Below are 8,499 nucleotides of genomic sequence, written 5' to 3' on the forward strand. Positions count from 1 at the left end.
CGGAGGAGACGCTCCCCACATGTATGTCGCAGCCTGACAATATGTGGGCGGGAACTACGGGAGCAGCCTGAAGGAGGCCAGCTCTGAGCTGGCTGGAGAGGGGAGTGGCCACGTTAAGACACAGCGGCGTGGAGGGACACTGGGCGGGCACAGACACCGGAGCCCGCTCCTCTGTGAACCAGCCGTGTGACCATGGACAAGTTATTGGGCGTCCTCTGCTGTAACACGGACTTAGGGGCGTGTGGGAGAGCTTAAAAGAGAGCGCCAGCGGGGCTGCAAGACACTCATGACCTCACTCACGTCACTCTGAGACACGCAGTGTGTTTCTACAAGAAAAGACTTGGAGGCGAGGAAAGTAAGACTCCTAGCCTGAAGGCCAGTCCACAGAAGCCTCCAGAAGCCACTCAGCTCAGCAGGTCTTCCAAAGTAGAGCGCTCTGGACAGACGGCAAGAGGACTGCACGATGGACGTGCCGGGCTTATTTTTTTCTGATCTTTACCGCGAAGGCCGGATGGGCCTCTGGTGGGGACCCCCCAGGAGCGAGAGTTTGGAGCTCGGCCGTGTCCTCGCCGAGCCTCCAGCACCGCGTCATCGAGGGGTGGCTCCCCTGGTGCTTCCTGTTCTCGGGCTTGCGCCCTGGGAAGCTGTGGTTCTCTGCGTCCACTGTCTGCTCGCCCGTGTGTGGACCGATGTCTGCCCCGTGGCCTCACTTCTGTGAGGGAGCTGAGAAGAACTGTTCATTTCCTGCACGTTCAGCCTTTCTCGTGTCGCAGGGACGGGGCCGTGACGTCTGCGCTCCCGGCATGCGGGCCTGGAAATGGGGGGTAACTGGAAGTGATCGCTCCGCGCCTCTGTTCCTGCTTCTCGCTGAAGCTTCTGTGCACCCACCCCCACCGCCAAGGGCTCAATTCCCTAAGAGCACCAGTGCCAGCTCTTCCGGGGAGAGCTCTGAAGGGCCCTGAGAATCAGCCCTGGAGCCGGTGACCAGGGTCTCGCCAGGCTTCCCGTCCTCAGCTCAGAGCCCAGCCAGTGAAGCATCACGGTGAGGTGAGGTGGTGGCCACTCAAAGGCGTCCTGATCCTGGGCACGTGCAGGAATGCTCGAGGGACAGTGTGCAGCCCCTGTGCTTCCCACATGCGGCCACCGGTCACACGGCCACGGAGCATTTGCGGTGTGGCTGATCCACGCTGAGAAGTGCTGCAAGTGTCAAACATTCTGTACGATGGATTTCAAAGACTTAGTTGAAAAAAAAAAAGCAACGTATTATTCCTATATTCATAGTCTTTGTATGGGTTACAGTTTGAAATGATAATACTTGGGATATACTGGGTTAAATAAAGTGTAACACTCAAAAATCAATGTCACTCATTTCTTTTCACCATTTTAACACAGCTCCTAGAAGATTTAGAATTGTATCTGTGCCTCACGTTATTTCTGCGGGATGGTGTGCTAGAGGCCAGTGACACTTTTTTGGTTCCATAGATGCTTCTGTTTTGGTGACGATACTTTTGTGTTTGAGTGGAGCGAGGGCTCCTAGCTCTCAGTTTGGTGTCTCTGTGTGGTGTGTATTCAATCCTTCCTCTCTTACTGGTTGGATCGCCTTGTGCAAGTGGCAGCGTCCAAGCGGCCTGCGCCCGTAGCTGAATCTGCCTCGGAAGGGAGGTGCAGACGCCGCGGGAACATGCAGAGTGCCTGGCGAGCCGTGCGCTGTGTCTGCCCCGGGGTGCTTCGGTCTTCGGCCCCGGAAACCAACACTGGCCAACTTAAACAAGAAGGGAATTTATCGGCGTGTTGCTGGGCAGTTCACAGAACCAAAGAAAGCCAAGATCCAGGTTTCCGAAAAGGGCCGGAGTCAGCTGCCATGGGGATTTATAGCAGCAGTACCCCAAGGCTGCTCTCTTGGGGAAGGGGCGGCGGGGGCCCGTGAGGATCGATCAGCTCAGGCTTCTCCCCTTCTTGCACCATCCCACACCAGCCACCAGCCGAGCCGGGCAGGAATTCCCAGGAGACCGTGGCTGATTGGCTGGCAGGGGCTTTGGGCCCAGGTGTGGGCCAAAGGTGGGCAGACCCTGAAGAAGCAAGCAGAGGCTGCCCTTCCTCAAAGCAAAGTCTGGTCACTGTTCGCAGGAGGGGGAGGGTGTGCTGAGCAGGCAGAAACAATATGCATCCACTGCCTCATTCCAGCCTGATTTCGTCAGTGACCACTGGAGGAGGCCAGCTCAGCTCTTCTGAGAGATTCTTCAGTTCATCTTTGCAAACTTGGAAATATGGAAACACATAAAACATGTACGAAAGAGGACAGAATGAGAAAATAAATCTCCACGGACCCGTCACCCAGCTTCCACGAGGATCAACACGGGTCAGGCTTGTTTCATCTATAAGCCACCCAAATCCTCCTGAATTATTTCAGAGCAAATCTCAGGCATTATATCACTTCCTGTAACTCCGTGTGTATGTCCAGAAGACGAGTTTGTTTAAAAACACACACACACATGACGATATTATCACCCATAAAAGAATCCCAAGAATGCCATAATACGACCAGCTTTCTGGCCGGTGTTCAGATTCTCATGTTTTAACAGCTTTACGGGGAGAATCTCCGTATCAAATTCACCCCGTGAGTGCGCGGTTTGACGAACTGTAGTCCCATCCAGTCTTCCAATATTGTTTAGAATGTTTCCGCCGCCCAAACCGCTCCCTCACGGCCTTCTGCAGCCAGTCCTCACTTGGGAAAACAGTCTAGGGAAAAGTTAAACATACACTCGGGGTGCAACCCAGCACTTCCACCCTGAGGAATCCGCTCGGGGGAAATGAACGCACACGCCAAAGACTTCTCCGTGAATGTTTACAGCAGAATTATTCATGAAACCCAAACTGGAAGTGACCCATCTGTCTATCAACAAGTGGGCTGATTTTTTTTTTTTTTTAACTGGTAGACTCCTGCCGTCAAGCACGGCGAGCGCTCACGAGGATGGAGCACTGGAGTGCGGGACAATGTGGGTGAACCACAAGCCTGGCTCTCCGTGAAAGCCTCAGACCGCGGACCCCACGAGGAATGATTCCGTGCCCGGCAAACGGGTAAGAAGGGAGAACTTTAGAAGAAAAGGCAGCTCGGGGCGGCCTGAGTGCCCCTCCTGGGAACTCTTCCCTCCCCTCCGTCCTCAGAGGCTCTAGCGGCGCCAACCCCCCCCCCCCCCCCAACCTGGAACCTGGTGCTTCTAGTTCAGCAAGCCCAGCTGCCCCAACACAGGGGCACACAAGGCTGGACTACTTCCAGAAATAAATGCAGACACAACAAGATAAAGATTTAGGTATCAGGAAATATCCTGCCCATGTCACGGTAAGGATCATGTCTTCACGTCTTCAAACAATACTTTGCTTCTGTCCTGTGCAAAGTCATTTGTGGGGTTTTGTTTCGATCTGATTTGCTAGCAGATGCCAAAAACGGAGGGAAGTGCCATCACATCTATTTATAAACAGGGGGCTACCCTTCAGATAGGGCGGGTTGGGGCCCCAGTCTCATGGTTTTCGGCATCTCACTCATACCTACACGTGTACGGTCTTCTCCACGGCCCCTGCAGCTTCGCCTTCTCATCCAGCCTCATAAGGTGTTGTCCTGGTTCGACAGCTGGAAGGACGGAGACTCAGGCTCGAAGTGTCTCGTCCCAGCCCACTGAAGCTGCTGGTGAAAAATTAACCAGACGAGTCCCAGAAGCAGATCTCTTCCCTTGGCAATTTGCTGCATCATACTTCATTTCCGTTAACATTTACTGAGCTCTTGCTGTGTGCCAGGCACTGTGCTAGGCACCTTGCCTGTCTTATTTCATCCTCTAAGCGACCCCGTGAAAGCATGACCACCAGCCCCGTCTGACAGCTCAGAAAAGTGAAAAGAGGTTTAAGAGGTGAAGGGGGTCACCTGAGGGCCGTGGCTACTTTAGGTCCCAGACAGGGTGTTGTTAAACCCACTTGGGCTCTTTGTACCCCCTGCTCCTTGCTAATTGCTGAAATTTATTAGTTGAAGGGGAATTTTCTAAAATACATCGGCAAAAAGTTTTCCCTTAATCCTTCCTACAAAATGCTCCGTCACCCACGCAGGTGACAATATGCTTCTGCCCCTGAGGTTAGGAGAGCCGACGGCACGCAGGTGCAGTGGGTGCGTGGACAATCCCCTCAGCTGCGTCTCCCACACTTACTACCTGCATGACCCTGGGCAAGTTACTCGATCCCACCCCCTGCCTCAGTTTCCCCACTTCCTGTAAACCTCTGGACTAGATGGGGGGTCCTATGCGTAGAAGACCTGGAGCAGCACGTGGCAGGTAAGCCAGATCTCAGTCTTGCTACTCATCATCGGGCCGAATCACCCTACTGCCATTCCAGAAAGGTCAACTGTGGCCAACGGTCACTAATTTCATGTTTCAACCCACAGTTATTATCGGAACTCAAGCTTAACATAAAAACACAGACCCAAGTGTAAGAGTGCAACCAAAAATCCCCTGAGGTCTGAACGGGGAAGAAGATGGAGCCAAACGCAGCGAGACAAAATGAAATAGGACGGCGCGGCCTGTTTCTCACTCGCCTCTAAACACACATGACCACAGTCCGTTTTGAAGCGGGAGAAAAGGAAACAGTGAATGCAGCTTCCCACATCTGTGAAGAAATTTGTAGCCTACAGAAGGAAATGGAATTCGAGAAGCCCTGGCTTCTAGCCCAACTCCCAGCCATTTATCAAAAATGTGGCTGGACCAGACGCACTCCGCGCCGGGGTCATTGGAAGCAGACGGGACGGGGCCTTCTGTTCCGCGTGTACCTTTGCTGATGTGGCACGGGGAGGCCACGGAACGCACGTGAGCACACACACCCCAGCATCCCCCGGCTGTCCGGTACCCACCGGTCATAGTTCCCCTCCACGGTTTGCCCGATCAAGGCTTCAAAGGGAAAAACAAGCTGGCTAAGAGAGTCTTACAGAGCTTACGCTAATCGAAAAGGATTAAATCTGTAAGACATCATTGCTTCCCTCTTTTTACGTTTATCAGCGCCGTGGAGAATGGGCAGCTAGCTGCTGAATTCGAAGTGAGCGGGCATATTCGCTTTCCAGGTCTGAAATCCTCCCCGGCAAGCATTTTCTTACCATGCCAAGAGTAGCCAATGCAGGTCCTGAAGGATATTTAGAATAAACCTAGAATAAAATGATACGTGTGAGAAAAGCACCAAATAAACATAAGATACAAAAAAAAAAAAAGTACGGGACCCAAGATCCCTGAACCTCTCTCAAAACGAAGAATGTAAAGTCCTGATTCCCACTTGGAAAAGCCATGCTTGACCCCGCACCCAGAGAGACAAATGGAACTTCCATAAAGCCTCCACGTTTCTCTTTGGTGACCACGGCACTCAGCAGCTACCCCCCGTGGGTGGGCGGCTTTAGAGCCCAGCCCCTCACCTACAGACTTGAATTCGCCATCGAAGATTTACAACGCTGCAGGGGGAAGAGAATTCTCCTCTCTAGGACGCCAGAAGTGAAGCGGTGGTCCAACGAGGAGATCGGGCCTTGGGTCCCCCGGAAGGCCATCGTGGGAAGTCCTGGCTCTGGTCCCAGAGCTGCTGGCCGTCATGCGCTCACAGGCGATGGCACAGGGTGGTTCATGGTCACAGTCTGGAATTACCAGGGCAGAACTGGCAGCCTTCTCCACATCTGTTCTGCACTTCCTCCTAATTCGCACAACTCCGATTTTGCCTGGGATGGGCCTGAGCCCCGCCGGAACACGACAGGCCCCCGCTGTCCTTGAGGGCCAGGGGCGACCGTATAATGTCACTGTGGTGAATGTGCTTGAGTAGGGGTCACAGGGCTCAGGATGACAGGCTCGTTGCAGTCTGCCTAGACTTTCTTGGGTGTAGCGACAAGGGTCCTGCTTCCGGGGAGACCCCATAGTCCTGGACAAACTGGAACGGTTGGCCATCCTCCAAGCAGGTTCTTTGAAAGCGGCAAGGCCGCTGGCCAGCGTGTGTCCCCTTTGCCTGTGCCCCTCTTGCTCCATGGGATGTGGGCTCAATTCTAGAGGCAACCATGAAGCATCGAGTATGAAGACAAGAGCCACCGACTTACTTTAACAGACAAAACTTGATGTAAGGAACTGCGTACTAGGCACAGGGCTGTGAGCTAGGTAACCGGAGGGTAAAGAGCAAACTCTGAGTGCCTCTTGGAGGTGGTAACAAAATGAAGTGCATATGACCCCAGGGGACAAGGTGACGAGGTTGGAATTGTGGGAACCCAGGAGCTTGGAGCAGTGGAAAGTCTGGTGTGTGAGGCGGGGGCTGGCTGGTGCTGGTGATTCTGAGGGGTCTCAGTGAGTTGTCTCTCAAAAGAATAGCAGACAGGTGCTGCCGTAAGGTGCGGAGGAACGGGGCTAAAGGAGCCTCCCTAGGACAGCGTTTACAGGAACAGGAAACAGGCAGAGACCCAAAGGGAAGGAGCCAGAAGGAGAAGGTTCCTCCACCCTCTTCCAGCCTTGTGGGTGTTGTCTAGCGTTGCCTATGGGAAGACCCGAAGAGCAGCCGGCAGGCTGAGTGTGAAGTGTGTGGAGAGCAGCTCCCAGATGCAACAGCACAAAGCCGAGTGCAGTGGAGAAGGATGGGTCTGGAGCCAGGAGGCCATCACTTAATAACCAGCACACTTTCCCTGGTCACACCACTCACCCTCCCTTCGCCCTGGAGAAAACCGACGTCGGTGGTGTTTTCTTGCTTTTCCTTAGAGTTTTATCATGTATGCCCGCAACCCTGAATCGTGGGCTGCATTTGCCTGTTTTTAAGCTTTTTCTGATCGGAACAATACCGTGGAGGGTCTTCTGTGTCTGGCATTTTACATTCAAATTGTTCGGATGATGCATCCATATTTGCAAGCGGTGTTGGTCCGTTCATTCCCGATGCTTTCTACTAGTCCGCTGTATGCGTACGCCATACTTCATTCATTCAGCTGTGGATGGAGGTTTTCAGCAGTGACTCCAAGAGCGCGTCTCGTCTCTGTATCCCGGAGCCCGTGAGCACACACCTCTCTAGCTGTTGCTCGAAGCGTGGTCTCCAGAGCAGTGGTGTCGGCAGTACCCGGGGACTTGTTAGAAATGCAGATTCTGGGGTCCCATCCAGACCTTCGGACTCAAAATTCTGGGAGTGGGGCCCAGAAGCCCCCCAGGGGACTCGGACACAGAAGAACCACTCTCCTCAGTTATGTATCTGGAAGTACACTCGGAGTCACCTGATATGCAAAATTCAAATCTCCCAGATAATGTCAAGCTACTTCCCGAAGCCTTTGTAGCAATCTGCAACCCCCCCCCCCCCCGTGTCTTCCAGCTCCCCTTGCTCTCTCTGTTTGCCAGCACTTGGCTCAGTCAGACTTTTAAATTTTTGTCAGCGTGGAAGGCACAAAGATACCTCACCATGGTTGAAATAGGTACTTGGGTGACTGCTGATGGGTTAGAACACCTGTCTCACAAGTTTCCTGGCCGTCCAGACTGCCTCGTGTGTGCCATGCCTGTGCAAGCTGTTTACCTGTTTTTCTCTTGGGTCGTCTGACCCCCACCATGCTTTTGTTAGCTCAGTCGTGATCCTCTCTTAAGAGTTGGGCCCCACTTCTCCTGCAGCGGAGAGGAGGTGGGTATCTGGACAAAACCTGGGTTCTCCTGGCAAGTGGGGAGGGGCCGCTAGGTAGGCTGCCAGAATGCATCTGCCACGACAGCGCAAAGAACAGACCCTGAGGACCAGCGGCCCATCAGGGGTGGGTTCAAAGGAGAGATTTTCACGCCTGGGCGTGGAAGGAAAAACTAGGACCCTCGCATCCTCAAGGTGTTGTTCTTGCTGGGACATTAACGAAATGCAACATTTGGGGAAGCTGGCAGTGGTACTCACGTCTCGCAAGGTGGAAGGTGTGATAACTGAGGAGGTTAGACGGTCTTGTTTATGGCCCTGGACCCCTGGACGGAAGATCATGTCTCAGCAGCATCACTGGCGAGTGCCTGCGAGAAACAAGCAATCAGTAAAAAGGACTGTTACCAAGCAACAAGCCAGCACGGCAAGAATGAAGTAAAGGGGATCTGAATGGGCCACAGAAATCAATTGTCAGAAAAAGATGGCACTGTTGGGGGGGGGGGCGGAGAATACCGGAGAGCCATTCCAGTGTGTTACATTCCGTTGTAAAAAATGCATGTAAAAAATGCAAAAATTGCTTAGAAATGCAATATATGTTCATTTGAGAAAATTAGAAAATAATTACAAAAAAGAAACTAGTTGCATGCCTAATCTCACCAGTGACGACTTTCAATAGTTGGGCGCATTTCCCTGAGCGCACGTGTGCACGCACGCTGTCTCCTAGCTTACCTTTTCCACGTTACTTCACTTTACATGGTATTTCCCCATGTCATCAAAGGTTCTTAGTTGACATCATCTTAAATAAGTGCAGAGTAAATGCATCGATCAGTGACTTTTTGCAAAACACCGTAAATCTGGCTTGGG

At 52.8% G+C, this 8,499-nt stretch overlaps 1 long non-coding RNA gene across 1 annotated transcript; it reads right to left on the reverse strand.

Annotated features, from left to right (window-relative positions):
• Nucleotides 1-3,344: 3,344 nt before the first annotated feature.
• Nucleotides 3,345-8,053, reverse strand: LOC130544311 (uncharacterized). The gene is made up of 3 exons (XR_008960498.1): nucleotides 7,897-8,053; nucleotides 5,129-5,176; nucleotides 3,345-3,682 (listed from the first exon to the last, which is right to left on the reverse strand). It is a non-coding gene; the product is annotated as an uncharacterized LOC130544311 (long non-coding RNA).
• Nucleotides 8,054-8,499: the final 446 nt, after the last annotated feature.

Source organism: Ursus arctos, unplaced genomic scaffold (assembly GCF_023065955.2).
Source record: "Ursus arctos isolate Adak ecotype North America unplaced genomic scaffold, UrsArc2.0 scaffold_2, whole genome shotgun sequence".
NCBI classification, from domain to species: Eukaryota; Metazoa; Chordata; class Mammalia; order Carnivora; family Ursidae; genus Ursus; species Ursus arctos.